Genomic DNA, 27638 nt, shown 5'->3' on the forward strand with positions numbered 1-27638 from the left:
AAAATAAATGTTAAATTTTTTTTAAATAAATAAATATTTATTTATTATAGATATATTTATGACTACATAATAAAAATATTTAAATATATAAACAAGTAAAAATAAAAATACAATTAGAACTATATATTTAAAAGCAATAAAATAAATAAATATATTTAAAATTATTGACTAAATTGTAGTAAATTAAAATTAAAAACCTAATTCAATATTAATCAAAATTATAGGGATTAAACATGCTATTTTCTTATTTATTAATTTAGTGACTAAAATAAACTTATCTAAAATTCGAAATATCAGATTAAAATAAATTAAAACATACTATTCAGATTAAAATATTAATTATTAAAAATAAGGGATTAAATATGTTATTTATCCTAAATATATTATTTTAATACAAAGGACTAAAATAAATAAAATTAAAATTAAAGAACCGAATTAAAAGGATTATAAATTGATTTAGTGACTAAAATGTAAAGTTTACAAATTAGGCTGATTGCGGAAAGGATTTAACTATTATTTAATTACACGAATAGCCCTCCCCAAAACGGCGTCGTTTGGGAAGGGCTATTTAAGCCCCTAACCGGCTGGCCCTTCGGGCCAACTATCCAATTTTTCTTTTTTTTTTCTCTCTCAAACAGAGAGAGAGCCAGAGTTCTCTCTGGCCTCTCTCTATCTTCCCTCACCAGAGGGAATCCGGCAACCGTCTGCCGCCGTAAATTCTGCCGCCGACCACCGCCTCCGGTGGTCGGAAATTCCCTAAATTCACCTAAAATATAGATCTAAACACCCTAAGACCGAATCTGGCCTTTGTTTCCCCAAAAAGACTCCTAATCGGAGTAAATCTATGAAAATACCTTCGGTATTTTCTGTTCTCCGACAATGTTTAGTGCTTCCGGCGATGGTCAAGGCTTCTTTGGTAAGCTTCTTTCCTTTCTTTTCTTTTATTTTTGGTTGCTGTGTTTGGATTTCATTTTTTTTTTGTTTTTGCTGGTCTCTCCCTGTCGCTTTTTTTTTCGTCTTTGTTCGCAGATGGGGTGATGGCTTTATAGCCATCACCGGCGCTCGTCTTGGACCGGTCCGAAGGGTGGAGTTTGGTGAGTCACCGGACTCCCAGTGGTGACTCACCGTTGGGATGACAGGTGTGCGGTCGGAGTGGCGACGAGGCTGAAGCAATGCCGCGTGGTGTTCTGGAATCTACGGCGGCGCTGGGACGTGTCCCTAGGGTATTGATACCCTAGGGTTTCCTCTGGCAAACTGTGGACCGTTGGATCAAACCAGATCCAACGGCTGAAATTGAGCGGCGGCAGATGGATAGAAAACCCTAATTGAGTTTTAGGGTTTTTGATTTGGGCCAGTTGGGTCCTTTGTAATTGGGCCGGTCCAATCTGGGCCTGTTTGTAATATGAATAAATAATATATATTAATAATAATAATACTAATACTAATAATAATAATAAAATGAGTAAAAAAATTTTTTTTAGTATCTTCAGCTGCCCCTCTTTGCTCATTCTTGTGTTAACAAGAATAGGGCAAAGACGAAAAGATAAATTTTTTTTTTATCCATTTGGCTTCACTTGATAGCAATGTTGAATAAATTTTTCTCTTTCTTCAGATAAGTTCTTCTCATTATGAACTTTCCGCTGGGGATGATGTTGACATATTTCCTTCTGTGATAGAGTCATTCCAAAGGTTGAATAAGTTCTTCTCATTATGAACTTCTTCTTTCTTTTTCAGATGAATTCTTCTCATTATGAATTTTCTCTGTAAAGGTTGATCTATTAAGTGATGAATTCAAGCAAAAGTTGAACAAATTCTTCTCATTATGAATCTCTTCTTTCAGATGAGTTCTTCTCATTATGAACTTCTTCTTCTTTCTTCAGATGAGTTCTTCTCATTATGAACTTTCTCTGGAAAAGCTGATCCATCGAATGATGGATTTGAGCATAAGGTTGAACAAATTCTTCTCATTATGAATTTCTTCTTCCTCCTTCAGATGAGTTCTTCTCATTATGAACTTTCTCTGGAAAAGCTGATCCATCAAGTGATGGATTTGAGCCTAAGGTTGAACAAATTCTTCTCATTATGAATTTCTTCTTCCTTCTTCAGATGAGTTCTTCTCATTATGAACTTTCTCTGGAAAAGCTGATCCATCGAATGATGGATTTGAGCATAAGGTTGAACAAATTCTTCTCATTATGAATTTCTTCTTCCTCCTTCAGATGAGTTCTTCTCATTATGAACTTTCTCTGGAAAAGCTGATCCATCAAATGATGGATTTGAGCATAAGGTTGAACAAATTCTTCTCATTATGAATTTCTTCTTCCTCCTTCAGATGAGTTCTTCTCATTATGAACTTTCTCTGGAAAAGCTGATCCATCAAGTGATGGATTTAAATCTTTGCTAAAATCTTTGAAATTCCTGTCAAAATTCAACATGGATGAGAATGAATGAAAATGCACCTATTTTTGCAAATGCCTAAATATGATGCATGATTGTTAAGTTATTTGATTTCAGATTGGTGAACTGAATATTTCTTCAGTTGTAGAAACCCAATAAATCTTTCTTCTTCAAATCAGAGAATCTATCATCTTTGACAAATGTAGATGTAGATATAATGTCACAAAACCTATTGAGAATAAAACTCAATAGTATAGGCTCTTGAAAAGCTTGCATTCATGCAACATGTTAATTCTGATAACAACTCATCTGATTATGAAGTGATCTTTTAAGATGATTTCACAGATATCGATAGTTCTTTTAATACCGAGAAATCTTGAATTCTGATTCTGATGAGGATAATAAACTGTTATACTTGACAAAAATGGGATTCTCAGAGGCTGAGACTTCAATAGCCAGGAAGAGATGTGGTTCAGATTCATCAATTACAAAATTGATAGATTTTATATATGCTGCTCAAATGACTAAGGCTGCTGACGCACTTCTTCCGGTAAAAGATGGGAAGCCATTATGCGATGATCTCAAATACAAGAAAAGGCGAAACTTGTGCTATGATTTTTGGGAAAGGAATAAGCAAAAGAAGCTTGAAAAGAAACTTCTTAATGAAGACGATCATGTAATTCATCTTTTAATTCCAATGATTGTTTCTGGGTTTTATATCAAATCAAATCAGAGAACTCAAAGAACACTTTCAGAAGATGCTATTAGCACATTCCTCTTCCAAATTCAATAACTGGTTCTGTGGTTCATACCAAACCAGATCAGATAACTCAAAGAATACTTCCAGAAGATGCTATTGGGTCTCCTTATTTCTACTATGAGCAAATTCATCTTTCAAATTTAATGATTGGTTCTGTGGTTTCATACCAAACCAGATCAGATAACTCAAAGAATACTTCCAGAAGATGCTATTGGGTCTCCTTATTTCTACTATGAGCAAATTCATCTTTCAAATTTAATGATTGGTTCTGTGGTTTCATATCAAACCAGATCAGATAACTCAAAGAACACTTCCAGAAGATGCTATTGGGTCTCCTTATTTCTACTATGAGCAAATTCATCTTTCAAATTTAATGATTGGTTCTGTGGTTTCATATCAAACCAGATCAGATAACTCAAAGAACACTTCCAGAAGATGCTATTAGCACATTCCTCTTCCAAATTCAATAACTGGTTTTACCAAACCAGATCAGATAACTCAAAGAACACTTCCAGAAGATACTATTAGCACATTCCTCTTCCAAATTCAATAATTGGTTTTACCAAACCAGATCAGATAAATCAAAGAACACTTCCAGAAGATGCTATGAGGACATTCATCTTTCAAATTCAATGATTGGTTTTACCAAACCAGATCAGATAACTCAAATAACACTTCCAGAAGATGCTATGAGCACATTCATCTTTCAAATTCAATGATTGGTTTTACCAAACCAGATCAGATAAATCAAAGAACACTTCCAGAAGATGCTATGAGTACATTGTATTTGTTCCAGTTAATGTTTGGACTGGGATATCACAGTACTTATTAGATGTAAAGCCAGAATTTGTAGATTCGAAGCATTTTCATGCTACTACACTGAAAAGGGCTATATTCATAATTCTGCCAATTAAGAACAGATTTTCTCTTTATTCTGCTTCTTCCATGTGCTGATGCTTTTCCATTGACAAAGAAATGATGGCCTTCCTGGGATCCAAGAACAAAGTTGAACTGTTTATAAACATGTACAGGAAGTGCCAAATTGATAGAAAGGATCTGTAAGGCTCTTGAAGCTTATGACAATGAATCACATTCGAATGTCCAAAAGTATGTTCTTGATGAGTGCTGAAAATGGAATCTAGTATGGGTTGGAAGGAATAAAGTTGCTCCACTTGGATCTGATGAGGTGGAAATGCTTCTAGGTTTCTCTAAAAACCATACACAATAATCTGTATAGAGACATGTTCCATGGTGGTATCAATGTCCTGTCTCTTTTCTCTGGGATCAATGATGCAGAAGTTGCCTTTTATTGTCTTGGCATACTTTTGAAAGCAGATGTGCAAGAACTGAATGATGATCGATTGGAGCAATTGATGAGTAGATTTGTGGAATTCGACCTTGTTGTCAGTTGTATCTAGCATAACAACCTTATTGTTCATGGCTTTAAGATGGTGATGATTTGCTTACTTTGTATTCCATGTATTTAAAAGTATTAACATAAAGTGATATTCAGAAATCTTTAACTTATTTCAAAATTATGTTAATTCATAGAAGAATAAATTGAATTTTCGAAAATAAATTGAATCTCAAATAAATTGAACTTGAAATAGATAGAATTGTATTCAAAGTTATGGCAAGCATAAGAATGATAAAAATTCAAATGTCTCAACAAATTATTAGCATAAGTATTTCTAAATTAATCAAGTTGACACAATTTAGAGAAATGATGTAAGCTTTTGTCTGGAAGATCTCAAACGTTGTCAAAATGCTTGTAGATGTGAAGTTTCTCCCAAACTGTCAAAATTTTAAGAGGGTTCAATTGCCAGATGCCTAATATCAACCTGCATTTGAGCCGCCTTTTCAGGTTTTCAACTCAAATCCTTCCTTTGGTTACAAGATGCCCTTTGCGGGTTTTCACCTTGACCCCCTTTTTTTTTTTTTCTCTTTTCTCTTTTTTCTTTTTCTCTTTTTTTTTCTTTTCTTTTTCTCTTCAAGCATAATATTTCTTGATAGAATCTGAGTTTATTGGATTTCTCAGAATTTTTCCATCCATTTCTGCCAAGATCAACGCTCCTCCGGAAAAGGCCTTTTTCACAACGTATGGCCCTTCCCAATTAGGCATCCATTTCCCACGGAAATCTTTATGTATAGGCAAAATATTTTTTAGTACTAGATCACCCTCTTGGAATTCTCTTGGATGTAATTTTTTGTCATGAGACTTCATCATCCGTTTCTGATACATCTGTCCATGGCAAATAGCTTTCAATCTTTTCTCCTCAATAAGGTTCAATTGATCAAATCTAGCTTGGATCCATTCAGATTCATCCAATTTTATTTATCTCAATATTCGAAGCGATGGAATCTCAACTTCAATTGGTAAGACTGCTTCCATCCCGTAGACTAAAGAAAAAGGCGTTGCCCCAGTAGATGTTCGAACAGTAGTTCGGTATGCGTATAGAGCAAAAGGTAACTTCTCGTGCCAATCTTTGTAAGTTTCAGTGGTCTTTGTAATGATTCTCTTGATGTTCTTATTTGCTGCTTCAACTGCCCTATTCATCTTTGGACGATACGCCACTGAGTTTGCATGTTTGATCTTAAACTGTGCACAAAGTTCGGTCATCATTTTGTTGTTCAGGTTCAGAGCATTATCTGTAATGATCCTTTCTGGTAGGCCATACCGGCAAACTATCTCTTTCTTTATGAATTTACAGACTGTGGACCTCTTAATATTGGCATATGAAGCAGCTTCAACCCATTTGGTAAAATAATCAATTGCCACAAGGATGAAACAATGTCCATTCGATGTTTTTGGTGTGATTGCGCCAATGACATCTATTCCCCACATAGAAAATGGCCAGGGTGCTGTCATTACATGTAAAGGAGATGGGGGTACATGAATCTTGTCTACATATATCTGGCATTTATGACATTTCCTTGCATAATCAATGCAATCAGTGTGCATGGTAGCCCAATAGTATCCATATCTCATTATTTTTCTGGCCATGGAAAGACCATTTGCATGTGTTCCACATATTCCACTGTGTACTTCTTCAATGATGCTTCTAGCTTCGCTGGTATTTAAACATCTCAATAGCATTTGATCATTGCTTCTTCTATACATAATCTCTCCATCAAGAAAATATCCAGCAGCCATTCTTCTCAAGGTTCTTTTATCAATTTTCGATGCATTTGGTGGATAACTTTGATTTTTGATATATTGCAGAATATCATGATACCATGGTTTACCATCTACCTCTTCTTCCACACTATAACAATGTGCAGGAATTTCATATACTTGCATTTAGATTGGCATCATATCAACTTTCTTAGTTGCTTGAAACATAACAGCTAATGTAGCCAAAGCATCTGCCATTTGATTTTCTTCTCGAGGGAGATAATTGAAGGTAACTCTCTCAAATTCTTTCACTAATTCGAGGGTAAAATTTTGATATTCTAATAATTTGGGATCTTTTGTTTCCCATTCTCCTCGCAATTGATACACCACTAACGATGAATCTCCATATATTTTGAGACATTTGATTTTTCTTTCTATAGCTGCTTTCAATCCCATGACACAAGCTTCATATTCCGCCATGTTATTGGTGCAAAAGAACTCCAGTCTACTTGTAAAGGGATAATAAATATTTTCTGGAGAAATTAACACTGCCCCAATTCCTCGTCCCAAAGCATTAGATGCTCCGTCAAAGTAAAGCTTCCAAGTTGCAAATGCATCATTTGTTCTGACTTCTTCATTCATGGATATGCACAACAAATCTTCATCGGGAAAATTGAAACTCAAAGGCTGATAATCATTTGATACACGACTGGCCAGAAAATCAGCTATGACACTTCCTTTTATCGCTTTTTGGTTGACATATACAATATCAAACTCAGATAATAACATCTGCCATCTAGCCATTCTGCCTGTCAAAGCTGGTGATTCCATTAAGAATTTTAAAGGATCAAGTTTTGATATCAACCAAGTAGTATGGTATAACATATATTGTCTGAGTCTTCGAGTAGTCCACACCAAGGCACAACATAATTTTTGTATTGGTGGATATCGAATTTCACAATCAGTAAATTTCTTACTTAGATAATAAATAGCTTTTTCTTTCCTTCCAGATTCATCATGCTGTCCTAGTACACATCCCATCGAATTTTCGAAGACCGTCAAGTAGAGAATTAACGGTCTATCAGGCATTGGTGATACTAAAATGGGGGCATTGGATAAATATTTCTTAATAATATCCAAAGTTTCTTGACATTCTTCATTCCAGACTTCAGGATTGTTCTTTCGAAGTAATTTGAACACTGGATCACATTTGTCAGTTAATTGAGAAATGAACCGAGATATATAATTTAATCTTCCCAAAAAGCCTCGAACTTCTTTTTTTGTATTGGGTGGTGGGAGATTTTGAATTGCTTTTACTTTATCTGGATCAATCTCAATTCCTTTTTTGCTGACCACAAATCCCAAAAGTTTCCCGGAAGTTATCCCAAAAGTGTATTTTGCGGGGTTGAGCTTTAATTGATACTTCCTCAATCTCTGGAAAAGCTTTCTCAGGTTTTGAATATGTTCTTCTTCAGTTCGAGATTTGGCAATCATGTCATCCACGTATACTTCAATCTCTTTGTGCATCATGTCATGAAACAAAGTTACCATGGCTCTTTGATACGTTGCCCCTGCATTTTTCAATCCAAATGGCATCACTTTGTAGCAGAATGTGCCCCACATGGTTACAAATGTTGTTTTTTCCATGTCTTCAGGATTCATTTTTATCTGATTATATCCTGAAAAGCCATCCATAAAAGAAAACCATGCGTGTCCTGCAGTATTGTCCACCAATGTGTCTATGTGGGGTAATGGAAAGCTATCTTTCGGACTAGCTTTGTTGAGATCTCTGTAATCCACACACATTCGAACTTTTCCATTTTTCTTCGGTACGGGAACAATGTTGGCTACCCATTCTGGGTATTTAGCTGCCTGTAGGAAACCTGCATTGATCTGTTTCATCACTTCCTCTTTGATCTGCAACAACATTTCTGGCCTCATTCGTCTGAGCTTTTGTTGGACCGGTTTATATTCTGGATTGATTGGAAGCTTGTGTATCACTATATCTGTGCTTAAACTAGGCATATCTTGATAAGACCAGGCAAAGATATCTTTGAACTCTTGAAGGAGATTTATCAATTCTTGTTTTATCTGGATTGTCAGAGTAGTACCAATTTTCACCTCTTTCATTTCTTCATATGTTCCCAAATTCACATTCTCAATCTCTTCTTTGTGGGGTAGAATTTGTTTGTCTTCTTTTTCTACCAATCTTAATAGTTCAGTAGGAACATCACATTCCAATTCATCCTCACACCCATTGATTTCTTCCAGACATATGGGTTGCTCTAAATTAATCTCTTGATTAAATTTAGGAATAAACATGCTATTAACATGGTGACACCTGCAAATTTAAGTCGGACATATTTCCGAAAGAATATAGTAAATTTATGAAATAAATAAATGTAAAAATGTAAGAAAATGTAAAGAATGATTGCCATCTGAAAATTTTAAAGAAAATTTCTTATATTTAACATAATTTCCTTTACAAGATAACAAAAAGTTTTCATATTTTTGAGCTAAACATAAAGATTAGTTCTGAATATTACTCTGCGTTAATATTAAAAACTATAGGAAGATCTTCAGTGGTCCAATTGTTGAGTGTTTCTCCAGGAAAACATGGGCGAATCCTATCCAAGTATTTGCCAGTCTTGTTGTCATTCATGATCATGTTGATAAATAATCCATTCATAGCTTCTTCAACTATGTTTTGATCTTTCGTCAACTTTTCTTCTTTAAAGGCTTCAACAAGCTGCTGTTCTACATTAATTGTTCCTCCTGATCTGAATGTGGTCTTCAACTGTGGGAAAAACATGTGTTCCCAAAGGATTTCTTTCCCTTTCAACCTTGCATTTCTGTCTTCACATCTTCTTTTCATCTCTTTGTTCTTTTGCTGAAAATTGGGCTTAAATCCAAGCCCAAAACGATCTTTCTCCATCTGTATATTTACAGGAACCGAAATCCCTTGAAGATTCTTTCCTAAACCTTTTCCAGCTTTAGCTCCGATGCCTAAAGTTTGTCGTACCGTCATCTTGGTGCAATCAGATAATCTGGGATATGGAATTTTGCTTCCTTCTGCAATAAAGGTTGCATTGACAAATTCAAGAGCTCGGAAAGAGCATTCAAGTGCATCATCATTGGTTTCAATATATGGAACATCACTTGTTATAGACGCAATGATTTCTTCTTCAGCTCCTACGCATATTAGTTGTCCATCAACAACAAATTTCAATTTCTGATGTAATGAAGAAGGAACGGCTCCTGCTGAATGAATCCATGGCCTCCCTAATAAACAATTATATGTAGGGTGGATGTCCATCACCACAAAGTCAATATTGTACACGACTGGTCCAATTAACAACGGTATTTCCATTTTCCCGAGCACCTCTTTTTGAGTACCATCAAAGGCTCGCACTACATTCTGATAACTCTTCATGTGTGATTGATCCAAAGGCATTCTTTGAAGTGTGACTAGAGGCATCAAGTTGATAGCGGATCCATTGTCAATCAATACTCCTGGCAACACATGACCATGACAATGTGTCGTGATGTTCAAAGCTTTTACTGACCCTATTCCGCCTTCCGGTATTTCATCATCCGTGAACGTTATGTAATTGGCAGCGGCTATATTTCCCACAATTCTGTCAAGTTTATTGAGGGATATATCCTCAGGGATAAATGTTTGATTGAGCATTTTCATCAAAGCATTTCTATGTGCTTCTGAATTCATCAATAGATCAAGAATAGAAATTCTCGCTTGTTGTTTGTGTAGTTGTTCAACCACACTATACTCACTATGTTTCAGGAATTTCAAAAATTCTTGGGCTTGTTTTTCTATCACAGGCTCATTGAATGCTGGAGGGGATTCATCATCAAATACCTTCTGAGGTATTGCCATGGCTTTTCCTTTTGTTTTCACTTGTTCTGAAGCATTAGATGTTTCGGGAGAGTAACATCTCCCACTTCTTGTAAAGAATCCGACTTCGCTTACTGCTTCAGACGTCGATGTTGTACCCAAACTCTGTATTTTCTCTTCTGTTTTTTCTAGAGAAACAGATCCTCCTACCATTGAAACATTGGTAGTATAATTCCAAGGTACCCTGCGGGTATCTTTGTATGGAAATGGTAGAGGAGTGGTGATAACTACTTTCGGCTTTATTGGTGCAGGAATCACCGTAGATGATTTCACATTAATGATCACAGGATCATTTATTCTTTGACTAGGTTTAGAATCCTCTGATGAGCAAACATCATCTTTTTTTTCCCTGGTTCTTCTTCAAAGAATTCTATTTCTCTGTTGTTCATCAATTTTTGCACCAAATCCCAAAACTCAGGACATAGTTGAATTTTATACCCCTTCTCTTGATGATATTCACAATAATTCTTGCCTTCATTCTGCTTTGGCCTGAATTGTTGTGGAATTATACCGGCTAAAGATAGTTGTTGGAATACCCAAACAAAAGGAGATTTAATTTCAGAAATGTCAGTTTTTGCTTTCTTTCTGTTCTCTTCTTGAATTGCATTCACGTTTTTATCTCCATGATTTGGCAATGGATGATTTGATGCAGATGGTGTATTGAATTCCAACTTTCCAGTGTTGATCAAATTTTGAACCACCCTTTTGAATGCCAAACAGTTTTCAATAGAATGACCCGTAATTCCTTCATGGTAAACACAGTGTGCCTTTGTATCATACCAAGGAGGGAATGGTGATTGCATGGGAACCAAAGGATAGGGCCGTATGACATCTGCTTTTAACAGCGAATCATAGATCTCAGCATATGGTACTGGTAAAGGTGTAAAAGACAACCTTTCATTTTCCTTTCGAGATCCTCTGGACTCTGCTCGATTAGTGTTTGTTTCCTCTTTCTTAACCCTTGGCTGGGTTATTGTAACACTTTTCGATGAATCCTTGTTGTAAGAGTTTCCATTGTTAACTTCATTCTCTTTTTTCCGGTACATAGGTTTTTTGGAACTAGACCCCTCATTTGATTCAATTTTCCCATTTTTTAAGACATTTTCAATGAGTTCTCCAGAAATGACCAAATCTGCAAAATTTCTGGTTGCATTCCCCATTAGATGATTTAAATAAGGAGCTTTCAATGTATGGACAAATATTACTGTGGCTTCTTTTTCTGACAAAGGTGGTTGAACTTGGGCTGCTGTGTCACACTATCTCTGGGCATACTGTCTGAATGTTTCATTATTCTTTTTCTCCAAATTTTGGAGAGTCCATCTATCAGGGACCATGTCTGTTACGTGGCGGTACTGCTCTAAGAATGCTTTAGCCAGATCTTTCCAGGATCTAATGTTGGCTTTGGTCAATTGAGTATACCATTTTAAAGCTGGTCCTGTCAAACTATCCTGAAAGCAGTGAATTAACAATTTCTCGTCTTTCACATATCCTGCCATTCTGCGACAAAACATAGTAATGTGGGATGAAGGGCATGTAGTACCGTCATATTTATCAAATTCGGGAGCTTTGAACTTGATGGGGAGGATTAGGTCTGGAACCAAACTCAACTCACTAGCGTCAAACCCATAAAATGATTCAATTATTTCCACGGATTTCATTCGTTCTTCTAAGCTCTTGATCTGTCTGGTCAAATCTTCATTTACTTTTTCTTTCTCATTCAGCTCATTCAAATCTGGGATTAAATGCTCAGTATTAAGATCTCCTGTTTTCACATCTGATATAAGCGGATTTTTGCTTGAAGATGCAGGATCCACTTGTCTATTTTCATGTGGTTTGGCTTCTTGAAATGCTGATGTACGAGCATTGATTTGTATAGGTGTAGTACCAGAGTGATAAATTGGTTCTGGTGGAAAACCTAGAGGATACATAGGTTATTGGTCGAAAGATACAGGATTTTCATGCATTTTTCCAATGATAGCCTGCCTTTTAAACATGTCCTCTATTTTCTGCATCATGCTGTCTTGTGAATTTGCAATACTGTCTTCAATTTTTTCCAGCTTCATTCTCATTTCTGCTTGTTCTTTATTATGCTGTTCCTCAATACGTTGTATTTTATCCTCCATAATTCTCTTAGTAGCTTGTCTAGTACCGTAGTGATGTTGTATTTCTCTTTTGGCCAGAATAACTGCGATTGAAAAATCTTTTGATATTATTTTTTTCCAAATTTTAATTAATGAATTTTATCTTAATAATAAAAATTATACATAAAGAAAATCATGAAATGAATAATGAATGTATGTAAATGCATGTATGCAAAAAGGTATTGATCCCAAAAAGTTAACTGTCATAGAACAAATTTCATCGGCATACAAAAGTTTCTTTATAATAGTTCATAACTACAGATAAGGCGTAGCTTTCCTATTAAGCTCTATAATTTCTTTCATTAACCATGTCACCTTATTTCCGCACTTAGAAACTGGATCAACGTGATGCTCAATTATTTTGGCTTCAACAGCTAGTTCCCCAACATATCTAGCAACTTCGCTCATTTGTACCATGGCCTCGAACACCATATTACTTCTTTCTTCACTTCTTTCAACATAGAAATCAGTTGACTTTTGCCATTGTTCATTCGTTCCTTCAAGAGTTTGCTCTAACTCAGTGATTCTGACTTGACAATTGTGCAGAATTTTTTCAAGATCTCTAATGCGTCTTCGCAGTGAAGCACTTTCCTCATTACTTTCTTTGAGATCATTAGGTCCTAGACGAACCTTTTCTTGAAATAATGATTCTTCAAGTTGCAAAATGTAAGCGTTAAACTCTGAGTTTTTGTTTCTAGACTGATCCAGATATTCTTCAAGTTTTGTTCGTGCTTCTTGCGTTCTTTGATTAATCTTCTGGATTTGAACATTTTTGTTTCTGCATCTTTGCATCCAATTGCTAGCCACTTCTTGCTCTACCTCAATTTTGGTGTTGAAATTCTTTCTTTCCAACTCCCATTTTTCTTTTTCAATATTGAACTCTTCAATCTTTTGGCCCTTGACTTCAAGTTCAACAATCAGCTGGTTCATTTCAGATTCAAATCCCTTGAACATGATATTTTTCTCACCTTCAAATTTATCAAAGATGTCATTCATCATTTCTTCTAAATCTTTGGCTCGATCCCTTTCTCTTTGCATTTCATTCATGATCTTGCGGTGTTCAGCCTTGTGTTTTATAATTCGCTCTCTTCTGTCGACCTCAAAATCTTCCATTTTTTGCTTTCCTTTCTCAAGGCTTTTGAGTAGACGGCTATTCTTTCCTTTCAGATCTTCAACTCGACTTTTCTCGATGTTCAACTCTCTGGTTATCTGTACCGTTGATTGGCTTGGTCCTGATGCTTTCCGGGATTTATATAACTCTTGGTAATTTTTCTTTAATGTTCTAAATTCACTATCAACTTTTTCTTTGTTTTCTATCAACATTGCACATTGTGATGAATGAAAGCCAATATCAACACCCAACATAGCTTTATCTCGTCTCATTTGCTCTAATTCTCTTGACCATCCTTCTCTTTCTGCTTCAAACTCAGCTCTCAGGATTTCAATCTCTGATGGAACTACCTTAATGCGGTCTTCCATAGAGATATCCTCATTTTGATCTGGTAGAGGAATATTTTCATTTTTCCTTACATATCTCCATTCCTCATAATCAGGAGTTAGCATTTCTTTTGCTGCTTTAGCTCGGATACAAAAAGTTGTTTTCCAAGCTGTAACGGCTTCCATGATATTTCTTTTATAATTTTTGCTGTGGAATGCGAACTCAGATGAATGTAATCCAGCGGTGACAGGTACAAATTGACGACCTTCATACTGTCTTATGACCAGAAGTGGTGCATATTCAATTCCTCCCCATAATCCGAGAAGCATTATCCAATTGTAATCACCACATTTGTAAAAGAATTCCCTTTGGATTTGCCACGGGGCTCGCCAAACAACGTCATTACTTTGCAGATTTCGAAAAGCATTAATCCACATATCTTTCTTAATTTCTTTCGGCCATTCTTGCTCCAGAAATTCTTTTAATGGTGAGTAATTCGTGTTAAAGCGTTGGTATGAAACCTTTTCTGTCTTCCAAAAATGGCTACGGACCCAAACATATAACAACTGGGTACACCCTGAGAATCGTCCACCTCCTAGCTTTCTACAAGCATTTAACGATCTGAAGGTCTCTGCTAGAATTGCAGAAGCATGATTAATCTTTTTCGGTAGCTGTTCAAACAAATCTACCACTGCAGCTTCAACATATCCCAATACTTTTGGGAAGATGGCCATACCATAAATACCCAGAGCAAATAGATCGAATCGTACTTTAGTGTCTGGATGACTCTGAATAAGTTCTTTAATGTTGGTCCAAGCAATGCCTTCGCTTTCGCCTTTTTGTTTTGTACGGGATGCCACCCATTCTTCTCGTACCCCGGCAATCTTTGCTAATTTAACTCGAAAGGGTTGAGTTTTAATTGACTTTGAATAGATTCGATTCTCCAAAGCCCCTTCGATATGTAGCAAAGTTGTGTACTCTTCAATAGTAGGGACCAAGTCCTCCTTATTGAGAGTGAAGCAATTGTACCCTGGATTCCAGAATTGAATTAGGGCTCTGAGTAATTCATCATCAACTTCGACATAGAGCAAATATGGGATGTCTCCGTAAGTCTGATAAAACTGCAATTTTTTGTTTGAATCCCAACTTTCCCAAATGCTTCGCAAATCTTGCATATCATTTCTTTTTAGCGAAACTGGAGCATAACTGGCCAAGTCAGATACATAATCATCCTGCAGACTATCTCCTTCTTGTCTTTGTAAGTCCTCAGCCCACTGTCTTACTTCTGAGTTTAGAATTACTTGATTTGAATACTTTTTATCCATGGATGAAGGCTTTCCAATGAGACAATTAACACGAGGATCAATTCCTTTTTATCCTGTATGATGCTATGCAAACAAAAAAGATAAAGAACACACAAAAAGAAATGAATTAGTTTACATAATAAATAAATTTAATAATAACATTTAACTAAATATTTTTATTTAAACATGCTTTTTCATAATTTAAATAATTTAAATATACATGTAATTTAATCAGAAAAAAATAAATTAACAGGAAAATTAGAATTCATTTCTCCTGTGTGTACACCTATTTTGGATAAAATTTTGGCATGACTTCGGATCAGAAGAGTTTCTAGGGTTTATTATATGCAGGGTTTCAGATCTAAGAATAAAGGTACTCGAATTGTCCTTGTTAGTGCCCCCTTGGGTTGCTAACCCTCAATCTTAGTCCATCACAAACTAAAATGGATCGAGTTCAATTCGAGGGGATACATTTCTCTATGCCTGACACGGAGAATAAATTCTCACGAAGACATAGAGCATATGAACCCCGAAAGTTACTTGCTAGGTCTAACACGGAGAATAAATTCTCACGAAGACGTCGCTTTCACTCCCACTTAAAAAGGACAAACTCAATTATAGAGCTTTATGTTATGCAATGCAAGTGTTGTGTGTGAGGAGAAATGTTCAAACCTCTGACAGAAAAATAAATAATGAAATAAAATACTTGCAAATAAAAAATGAAATATTAATAAGAAAATATATACATACTATGAAAATAATAAATATAAAAAAAAATTGAACATGAAAAATCATAAATTAAATATATAAATTTTAATTTATAATTAATAGAGACAATTTATAATTGATTTTAAAAGTTTGACCAGTCCCCAGCAGAGTCGCCAAGCTGTCGTAACTGGTTTTTGTCCGGGTACGAAAAATTTATTTGGCAGAAAAATTGATGTGAATAAATGGTTTTTGAAAATAATTTGAGAGTCGCCATTGGCCTTTTGGGTCAGGTAGGTCGAATACCTAAAAATTATTTTTTAAAAGAGTTTTAAGAAAACATCAATTAAAAAATGAACTGATCTGCATTTATAACAAAAAATTCGTTCTTTTTAATAATAAAAAGGGATTCGTGGTCGGTTACGTTTAGGGAAGGATTAGCACCCCTACAACGCCCAAAATTGGTACTTTTTAATTATAAATTGTCTCTATTAAAAAAATTTCAAAATATATTTAATTTATAATCTTATTATTTCGAAATTATATAAAAATATTTATTTATTTAAAAATATCGGAAAAGGACTTCTAGGTGCCTTAAGACAGTTCTTTTATTTGATATTAATAAATATTTACATAAAATTAAATAATATATTTTTTTTAATATTTAATTTTAAAATACCAGAATAGGACATCCAGTTGTATTAAGACTGTCATTTTCTTCGATATTGAAAAATAAATGTTAATTTTTTTTAAAATAAATATTTATTTATTATATATATATTTATGACTACATAATAAAAATATTTAAATATATAAACAAGTAAAAATAAAAATACAATTAGAACTATATATTTAAAAGCAATAAAATAAATAAATATATTTAAAATTATTGACTAAATTGTAGTAAATTAAAATTAAAAACCTAATTCAATATTAATCAAAATTATAGGGATTAAACATGCTATTTTCTTATTTATTAATTTAGTGACTAAAATAAACTTATCTAAAATTCGAAATATCAGATTAAAATAAATTAAAACATACTATTCAGATTAAAATATTAATTATTAAAAATAAGGGATTAAATCTGTTATTTATCCTAAATATATTATTTTAATACAAAGGACTAAAATAAATAAAATTAAAATTAAAGAACCGAATTAAAAGGATTATAAATTGATTTAGTGACTAAAATGTAAAGTTTACAAATTAGGCTGACTGCGGAAAGGATTTAACTATTATTTAATTACACGAATAGCCCTCCCCAAAACGGCGTCGTTTGGGAAGGGCTATTTAAGCCCCTAACCGGCTGGCCCTTCGGGCCAGCTATCCCATTTTTCTTTTTTCTCTCTCTCTCAAACAGAGAGAGAGCCAGAGTTCTCTCTGGCCTCTCTCTATCTTCTCTCACCAGAGGGAATCCGGCAGCCGTCTGCTGCCACAAATTCTGCCGCCGACCACCGCCTCCGGTGGTCGAAAATTCCCTAAATTCACCTAAAATATAGATCTAAACACCCTAAGACCGAATCTGGCCTTTGTTTCCCCATAAAGACTCCTAATCGGAGTAAATCTATGAAAATACCTTCGGTATTTTCTGTTCTCCGGCGATGTTTAGTGCTTCCGGCGATGGTCAAGGCTTCTTTGGTAAGCTTCTTTCCTTTCTTTTCTTTTATTTTTGGTTGCTGTGTTGTGGATTTCGTTTTTTTTGTTTTTGCTGGTCTCTCCCTGTCGCTTTTTTTTCCGTCTTTGTTCGCAGATGGGGTGATGGCTTTATAGCCATCACCGGCGATCGTCTCGGACCGGTCCGAAGGGTGGAGTTTGGTGAGTCACCGGACTCCCAGTGGTGACTCACCGTTGGGATGACAGGTGTGCGGTCGGAGTGGCGGCGAGGCTGAAGCAACGCCGCGTGGTGTTCTGGAATCTACGGCGGCGCTGGGACGTGTCCCTAGGGTATTGATACCCTAGGGTTTCCTCTGGCAAACTGTGGACCGTTGGATGACAGATGGATAGAAAACCCTAATTGGGTTTTAGGGTTTTTGATTTGGGCCAGTTGGGTCCTTTGTAATTGGGCCGGTCCAATCTGGGCCTGTTTGTAATATGAATAAATAATATATATTAATAATAATAATAATAATTATAATAATAATAATTATAATAATACTAATAATAATAATAAAATGAGTAAAAAAATTTTTAGTATCTTCAGTTTGTATGCAACAATGTCGAAGTTTCAATTTCTTGATGATCGAATACCAGACGAAGCTTACTTACCAGTGCCCTTCAGAGCCCACCAGAAAAAAACGAATAAAATATCATGATATGTTTCAGAACCCAAAACAAATTTTGCTTTCTTTTTTTTGTGTGCATGTAACCATTTTTACTTTATTTAATGACCTACTCCTCTGCATCTCAGCTCTTTCTCATCTTCTTTTTAGCTTCTCCCACTAACACTTGGATATTAATGTGGTAAATGATGAATAATAGAGAACAATGACAAACTAATGGCATATTTTTATCAGTAGCCATGGAATTTCATATATAGGAACTTGCCAGTGTAGACAGCTACTCCACAAGCCCATTCTGTGTTCCTCAAATAGCATGACTGAAGAATTGTGTTTTTATGGTTAAAAGACACACATCATTATCAATAAATGGAGGGACAAACGATGATTGGCATCAAATCTTCTAATATCCTTATCTGGATTTGGACACTCAATAACACCCTGGAAAAGAAAACAGAACATGTAAAGATCAAAATACACAAATGTTTGTGTCTAACATACCAAGGAAAAATGAATTTACGGTACTTAAATCTTGCCTTGATTTTATGCAGCAATTCAAAATCTATTCCCATGCAAGTAGAAGGTATTACCCTTGTCTTCAAATCAGTTTCACCATCAAGGGCAGAAGTCTGCAAGACAATTTAGTGAGGCATATTCAAGTGAGTGTATTTCTACCTTATGTATATGTGATATGATGAAGACTTGCAACGAGTCAAGCTCGAGTGTTTTGAAAGAAAAAGGTTTTGAGTCTTTTTATGATATATTGTCATAATGCTTTGTTAAATGATTTTTTTAAAATGATTTGGCTAGTGATGAGCCAATCTTGAAAGTTTGACAATGAAAATGATTTGAATGCTTTTGGGTATGAACTGCCCAATGCATTTTTATATGATATTTTGATGTATTCGTGTTTATGAAACTTTGACATGTGAATGGTATATGGATTGAAATATAATCATTGTATGTGCATTGAGAGTTAGTGATACTGGCATGCCAAGAGTTTAAGTGATTATTGATTGATCATACATGGTACATTCGTATACATTCTATGCGACACTTTTGAGTGCAACTCTACGCGGCACTTTCGAGTGCTATTATATATGGCACTTTATGTGCAATTTTACGCGACACTATTTATGCATTCATGAAACTCATAATGATTGATCATTATGATATTCCTGATTTATACAGTGTTGTTGTGTTCTACAGTACCTGTATATTCTACGTGGCACTTTATGTGCATATTATCTACGCGGCAGTTTCGACTGCATATTTGCGCACACTTATATATGGCTCATGTATCACGCATTCTCATTTATCATATATTGGGCTGTGAATTGAAATGAAATTGAAATGTACATGTTTGATACATTTTATTGAAAGTAAAGTTTTATATGATAATTTTATGTTATGTAATATGTTTGGTATTTTTCCTGTATATGTTTTTATTATTATTAGTATTATAATGCCTCACTAAGTATATACTTAGCGTGTGATGATTTTCACGCATAGGTGGTAGAAAACTTAAGGAGTAAGGAGTCAGGTTAAGCATCAACTTTTAGAGGAATCAGATCTTCTCTGTATCCAATATGACATCTTTTGAATATTGATAAACAAGTTGGCATGTACATCATATGGTTATGATACTTGGAACTAGAAATGTTTTCTTTATCTAGTTCTAAATGAAATATATTGCTTATTACTATTTATGTATGGTGGTTTATTATCTAGTGTTTTAGTAGTAACAATTTTCCATGCTATCGTTTAGTTATTGTCGTAACCGGTTTTTGCCCAGGCATAAAATTTTACTTGGCGGGAAAAATAAAATGAATAAGTAAATGATTTTGATTTTAAAAAAATATTTTGGGAGTCGCCATTGACTTTTTTTGGGTTAGGTAGGTCAAATACATAAAAACAATATTTTAAAAATTTAAAATAGTTTTTAAGAAAACATAATTTAAAAGATAAACTGATCTGCGTATAACCAAAAATTTTAGTAAAAAAGAGATTCGTGGTCGGTTACGTTTAGGGAAGGATTAGCACCCCTATAACGCCCAAAATTGGTACCCATTAATTATAAATTGTCTTTATTATTTGAAATTTAAGAATTCAAAAATATATTTAATTCATAATCCTGTGATTTTAAATTTATTAGTATAATTCCAAGAAAATATATTTATTTTTATATTTTTATAAATAAGATATTTAATTACTTAGAAATATCAGAAAAGGACTTCTAGTTACTTTAAAACAACCCTTTTCTTAATATTAAAAAATAAATAAATATTAATAAAACATTTTTCTAAAAATAATTAAAAAATAGATTAATATATAATTTATAAAAATAGGATATTTATTTATTTAAAAATATCAGAAAAGGACATCTAGTTACTTTAAGACTGCTTTTTCTTTAATATTAATAAAGAAATAAATATTAATAATAATATAATAATTTTCCTAAAAAATAATTAAAAACTAAGTAAATATATATACATTTATAAGCAGGATATTTATTTATTTATTAAAATATCAGAATAGGACGTCTAGTTATTTTAAGACCGCTCTTTCTTAATATTAAAAAAATAAATAAATATTAAAAATGTGATAATTTTTCATAAAAAAATAATTAAAATTAAATTAAATATATATAATTTTTATAATATTTATTTATTTAAAATACCAGAATAGAACATCTAGTTATATTAAGACTGTCATTTCTTAATATAAAAAATAAATAAATATTATTATTTAAACAAATAAATAAATAAATATATATATATATATATATATATATATATATATATATATATATATATATTTATATGACTAAGATGAAAATAATAAAAAATAATAATAATGAAAGTAATAATTTAAACATATCGAACAAAATAAAATTGTAAATAAGAAATTAAAATTATAGCCTCATATTCATAAATATATAAGCTTAAAATGTAAAAATAATAAAACTTATGGTTAAAATGAAAATTATATAAAAATTAATGATCAAATTATAAAATATAAACAATTAATGTACATAATTAGAATTATCATGTAATATATACATTAAGAGTGTAAATTAGCCATAATAAAATATTCGGGATTACAATAATAATAATTAAAATTTTAGGGACTAAATATTGTATTTACCCTAAATATATGTCTATATTAATTAGTGACTAAAATATAAATTAAATATAATTCAAAGACAAAATTAATATACGCATAAATGTAATTCCAGTGACTAAAACGAAAGGATTATAAACTATAAAGGGCTACGGAAAGGGTTTCTCAATGTTGGAAATTACATATATGCCCCTTCTCCAAAATGACATCATTTGGGGGAGGGTATTTATACCCTTTAAACCGGCCCCCTATGGCCACTCTTCTCATTTCTTCATTTCTTATTCTCTCTCTAGCAGAGATAAATTTTATTTCTCTCTGTCTTCTCTCTAAATTTTCCAGTCGGTCAGCAGCCTTACACCGCCGTTAACACCGCCGCCGGCCACCAAGAACGGTGGCCGGAATTTACAAAACCATACCAAATCAAAGCTTTTTTAACCCTAAAGCCAAATCCAATATCATTTTCTCCTAAAACCCCCTAGTATTTTCTAGATCTAAGGAAAATACCTTCGGTATTTTAACGGTTCGACAGCGGTTTAGAGGGCTCCGATGGTCGTGGTAAGTTTCTATCTTCTCTCTTTGCTTTCGATTTGCTGCTATGGGTTTATTTTTCCGCTGCTGTTGGTGTTGTTTGGCTTGCTGGGTTGCTGTTGTGGTCTCTGCTGGTTCCCTTTTCTTTCTCCTATTCTTCGTTCTGTGGTTGTTGGTTGATGTCCGTCATTTTCTTATTGTTTTGTAGGGATGATGGCTTTTATAGCCATCACCGACGTTCTACTCGGACCGGTCCCAAGGAGGTTGCCTAGGTGAGTCACCATATCTATGGTGGTGACTCATCATAGAGCTCGACGTGTGGAGGGGCAACTGGCATTCTAGAGGCTTCGACGACGAGGTGGCGTGGCAGTGGAGTGTCGGTAGTAGGTGTTAGACCACATGGTAGTGGAATCGGCGGCCTCGTGGTGCATCAGAGGCGATTGGAAACTCTTGGAGGCGACGGGTAGGGTTTAAAAACCCTACCAGAGATTATACAAACCCTAGAAGGGTTTGGGTAATCTATTGGGCCAGATCTGGTTCTAGATCTGCTTCTGGGTCAAATGTAACTGGGCTTTATTTTGGGTTTGGGCCTCCGATTTATTGTAATTATTTATTAATAATATATAATAATATAATAATAATATTTATAATAATAATAATAAAATGAAAAAATTAGTGTTTACAGCTGCCACTCTTTGCTCATTCTTGTGTTAACAAGAATATAACAAAGACGAAAAAGACAATAATTTTTTTGCTTGGCTTCTTTTAAGTAGGATGGAAATGTTGAAAATATTCTGTCAAGAGGTCTTAAGAATGGCACGGAGGTCTTATCATCTTGTACTGTAGGTCTTACAGATAACCCGGAGGATTTAAGATCAAGAAACCTTTGAAAATCAGTTTCTTAAAATCTCATTTGAAAACATCTTGCACTGTAGGTCTTATGGATGACCCGAAGGTTTTGAAAACATTATGCACTGTAGGTCTTACAGATGACCCGAAGGCTTTGAAATATCAAAAAACTCCCGAAGGCTTGTTTGAACACATCCTGCACTGTAGGTCTTATGGATGGCCCTGAGGTCTAAAAAACATCATGCACTGTAGGTCTTACAGATGACCTGGAGGCTTTAAATATAAAAAAGCTCCCGAAGGCTTGTTTGAACACTTTCTGCATTGTAAGTCTTATGGATGGCCCTGAGGTCTTGAAAACATCATGCACTGTAGGTCTTACAGATGACCCGGAGGCTTTAAATATCAAAAAGCTCTCGAAGGCTTTTTGAAAACATCATGCACTGTAGGTCTTATGGATGGTCCCGAGGTCTTATCATCTTGCACTGTAGGTCTTATAGATGACCCGAAGGCTTTGAAATATCAAAAAGCTCCCGAAAGCTTTTTGAAAACATCCTGCACTGTAGGTCTTATGGATGACCCTGAGGTCTTAAAAACATTAAAAATCTCCCGAAGGCTTTTTGAAAACATCTTGCACTGTAGGTCTTACAGATGACCCGAAGGATCATGCACTGAAAGGCTTACAGATGATCCGAAGACTTTTTGAAAAAAATCCTGCACTGTAGGTCTTACAGATGATCCGAAGGTTTTGAAAACATCAAAAAGCTCCTGAAGGCTTTTTGAAAACATCCTGCACTGAAGGTCTTACAGATGACCCAAAGGTTTTGAAAACATCAAAAAGCTCCCGAAGGCTTTTTGAAAACACCCTGCACTGTAGGTCTTACAGATGACCAGAAGGTTTTGAAAACATCAAAAATCTCCTGAAGGCTTTTTGAAAACATCATGCACTGAAGGGCTTAAAGATGACCCGAAGGCTTTGAAAACATCAAAAAGCTCCCGAAGGCTTTTTGAAAATATCCTGCACTGAAGGGTTTACAAATGACCCGAAGGCTTTGAAAACATCAAAAAGCTCCCGAAGGCTTTTTTGAAAACATCCTGCACTGAAGGGCTTACAGATGACCCGAAGGTTTTGAAAACATCATGCACTGTAGGTCTTACAGATATGGGAAATAGTTTACTAAGTAAGAAACTTTGAAAATCGTTTTCTCATTTTTTTTTGAAATAACTTGTTAGTTGGGTAACATGCCCAAAAATAATACTCCATTTGTGGATTACGTCCATCTATTCTTCAGATGTTTGCGTGATTAATGCATTCGAGGTTTTTGAATTCTACCTTCTTCTTGTAAGGTATTTTTCATCATGAATCTTCTTTTTCATACAAAGATCTGTAAAACTTCATATTTGAATGCAATCAAATGTATCAGTGTAATGCATTGTCTGTTGTGTAAATGATGTTCTTATGAATGCATGAATGTTGATGCAATCTTCATTTGACTTCAAAGTGGTGAACTTGGTCTTCCTTCACTTGATCATTTATTTCCAAGGTTACCTTTGGATATCAGTGTAGCAACTTATGTTATATTTCTGAAGAACCATTTGATCAACTTGGATCTTTGTATCTTCTTTGCTTCATTTAAGTCTTAGAAGAAATGTTTCATTTATGGGCTTCTTGTCGTAATCAGAATTATGACCTTGTTGCCTCATCTTTGTCTTTGATAAAACCAACTTTCTTCACATGGACTTGTGTAGAAATCCAATAAAGCTTTCATCTTTGAAGAGAGAATCTATCATCTTTGAAGAGAGAATCTATCATCTTTGAAGAATGTAAATGTAGATATGCCAAACTCAACAGAGATTAATTAGGATATCAACGTATGTTCTGATTTGACTCTTGGAACACATCATAAGGAGGATTTATCCTAATTCCTTTCATGTCTCCACATCTAATCAGTCTCAAACAAAGCCATTCAGACCATATCATGTCAAGATGCTTACAAAAACCTGTCGTTCAACCTTAGTTGGCTCCACTAATTTCATGTTGTTAAAATTTTCAGCTTCCCTTCTGTGGAAAGAAATCTTCATCATATCTCACTTCTAACCTTGGGGTTGAAGAAGACAAACTTCATCTTGGATCAACAAATGGAAATACCATATGATCACAAGATTGGTTCAACATCAGAATAACTGGTTCGTAAAATATTTGACAACACATTTATCATCTCATGTGGTTTCTGTTCAGATGCTAGTAAAACATTTGACAACACATTCATCATTTCCCGTGGCTTCTGGTCAGATGTTCTCCAGTGAAGCCCTTTTCATATTGTTCAGAACTTTTGTATGATGTCATAAGACCACTTGAAACCAAAACTCAATGGGAATACAAGTGAGATGCTGGTATGGCCAAAAAGTTGGTCAAATTCACGAGATATGCTAGTGATGAATTGAATAAGAGATACCAACTGGTCTTGATATCATATCGGGAAAGAGCCAGTGTGATACCGATCATTTTTTCTTCCATAATGAGCATTGTAGGAAATAGAAACATATCAGCTATAGGAGCCATGTACAGAAGGAGGTTCATGGAATTCTTGATGATAAACCAAATAGATTAAAAATTAGTTCACCCTGACTGGCAATGATAACCCCAGTAACAACGGGAATAAAGGTAATATACATAAGTCAAGCCTCTTTCTTCAATGTCATGAAGTAAGCGAAAACTGTTGTGAAAAATGGCTTTGTGGTCTCAACAACATAATTGAAACTAACTGCTAGAAATCTCAAAGAAATATTTCCAATCATCACTGACACACAGAATACAAAATTCAAAGCCGAGATTTTGAGGAACTGAACACTGGATCGAATGGTCTACATGGGTACCATCTTTATTCATACAACCGTGATGTATCTTAACAAAGAACACGTTGTCATGTGACACATGGTTAAGAAGATTAGGTATTTGAAACTATACTTGCTGAGTAGATATTTGTTCAACAATATGACCCTAATGTAACTGCCTGATGAACGAAGCAATTATGTATAGTCAGCTTGACTGTCACTACTTCACCATTTTCATTATTCATTCATTTCTCATTGTAAATATTTTCTCAAATCAATGATCTTTCCACAGATGATATAGGCCTTCAACATGCCCCAACAATTGTTGATACGAACGTTCAAATGCACTAGCATTCCTGATTTTTATTGAAATAGGCTTTCAGCATACCTCAATATTTGCTTCTTTGTTGATGTGAACCCTCAAAATAAGCTTTCAAAATGTCTTTCATGAATCATTTATGTCTGAAATTGGCCTTCAAAATACCCAAATATTCATACTGACGTGGGCCTTCAAAATGCCCAACATGGATTATTTCTGTAACATCAATAACCCGTATAATTATATCTATACAGATTATAGATGTTATCCGAATTTCTAAAACCATTTTAAAATTTATTTTCTTTAAAATGATAATTGATATTATAAAAATATCATTCCATATAATTTATATTTTATTATGACAAATTTAATTCAAAAGATTTTTTATGAATAGTACCCGTGAACAGTGTACAATGTACAGTAAACAGTGGCGATGAACAGTAGGGGAATCAGTTCCCTGTTGGGGGGAATCGGTACCCCAAAATCATTATGGAAATTTTGCTTAAAAATGTGGCTACTGTCCATGCTATAGTACTACTACAGTAACTTCTGAAAATACATATAAATTCATAAAAATTAACCTTTCATCACTATAAAAATTTCCAAAATTTATTCAACAAATAAATTGAACATTTTCAAATTACATGCCACTATCTAAAATTAAATTCCATCGTAGGATGTCTTACTGATATTGAAATATACCTCTCGATGCTTAATGTCACTTTGAACTCTTTAATCCACTATTGACTTTTTACCTACGCGTGAAAATGATCACACGCTAAGTATAAACTTAGTGAGACAATTAAAACAATATACAATGCAATACAATTCATGCATGAATTTCAATGTCCAAATCAAAATGCCATAAATCATTTCACTTGCATATTCAATATTTTACCATGACCAAATTAATTTAAAATTTCTTATCAAAGTAATTACAATTTAATCCCATAAGCTTGTAAGCTTATTTTACCAACATACTTACCATTTATTCCATAAGCTCGTAAGCTTATTTTACCAACATACTTACCATTTATTCCATAAACTCGTAAGCTTATTTTACCAACACACATACCATTTATTCCATAAGCATACTTGCCATTATTCCATAAGCTCGTAATCTTATTTTACCAACATACTTGCCATTATTCCATAAGCTCGTAAGCTTATTTTCATACTTACCATTTATTAATCAATAAACCATTATCCATAGCCCATAGTATAACTATATGAGGAACCCGATATAGGAGTCAAATATTGCACCGAAGTGCTGAGGTTGAGCATTGCTCACCTAATAATGCACCGTAGTACTGAGGTCGGGATTTACCCACCTAGTACACCATAGTGTTTGTACTGTGTCTTTACTAGACACTAAGGCCTGCAGTATGTGCTTTCTCTAGACACTCTAGTGCTACCTAATATTGCAGCTGCTAGACTCTATGGCATGCCATTAATACCACTGATCCTCAATAACATACTTGGGCATATAATCAATTTTATTCGATCCATCCATGGCAAAGTATATCATTTAACATTGGGCAGTTCATACCCATAATACTATTCATGATAAAAAATCATATATGTTCATAATAACATCATATGCAAAAATCAGTGATCAATGCACTTTATATTCAAACTTTGACATATTTAGAATATGTCAAATATATGATAAATGACATAAATATCATGTCAACATAAGCAAGGTCGACTTATCGCAAGTCTTCCTGATGATGTATAAAACATCAATGTATAATATCATGCATGTATTGCACTCACCTTGACACTTTATAATTTTCCAAATTTGTTCCTCACTATTGTCCACAATAAACCCACTTGACTTGCTTCAATCGCAAATCAATCATAATCTGTATAATTCACAATTTCATAATGATACATATGTTAGTATTTTACTAACATAAATATATCCCACAATAA

At 34.1% G+C, this 27638-nt stretch overlaps 1 protein-coding gene across 1 annotated transcript in view; it reads right to left on the minus strand.

Annotated features, from left to right (window-relative positions):
* LOC120170479 (phospholipid-transporting ATPase 2-like) overlaps positions 1-18426 on the minus strand; it is a 22694-nt gene extending 4268 nt beyond the window's left edge. Inside the window, exon 1 of the mRNA XM_039178427.1 lies at positions 18321-18426. The gene's annotated coding sequence lies outside the window, so the exon portion shown is untranslated. The remainder of the gene's footprint in view (positions 1-18320) is intronic.
* Positions 18427-27638: the final 9212 nt, after the last annotated feature.

The sequence above is a fragment of the Hibiscus syriacus genome, unplaced genomic scaffold, assembly GCF_006381635.1.
Source record: "Hibiscus syriacus cultivar Baekdansim isolate YM2019G1 unplaced genomic scaffold, ASM638163v2 tig00111779_pilon, whole genome shotgun sequence".
NCBI lineage: Eukaryota > Viridiplantae > Streptophyta > Magnoliopsida > Malvales > Malvaceae > Hibiscus > Hibiscus syriacus.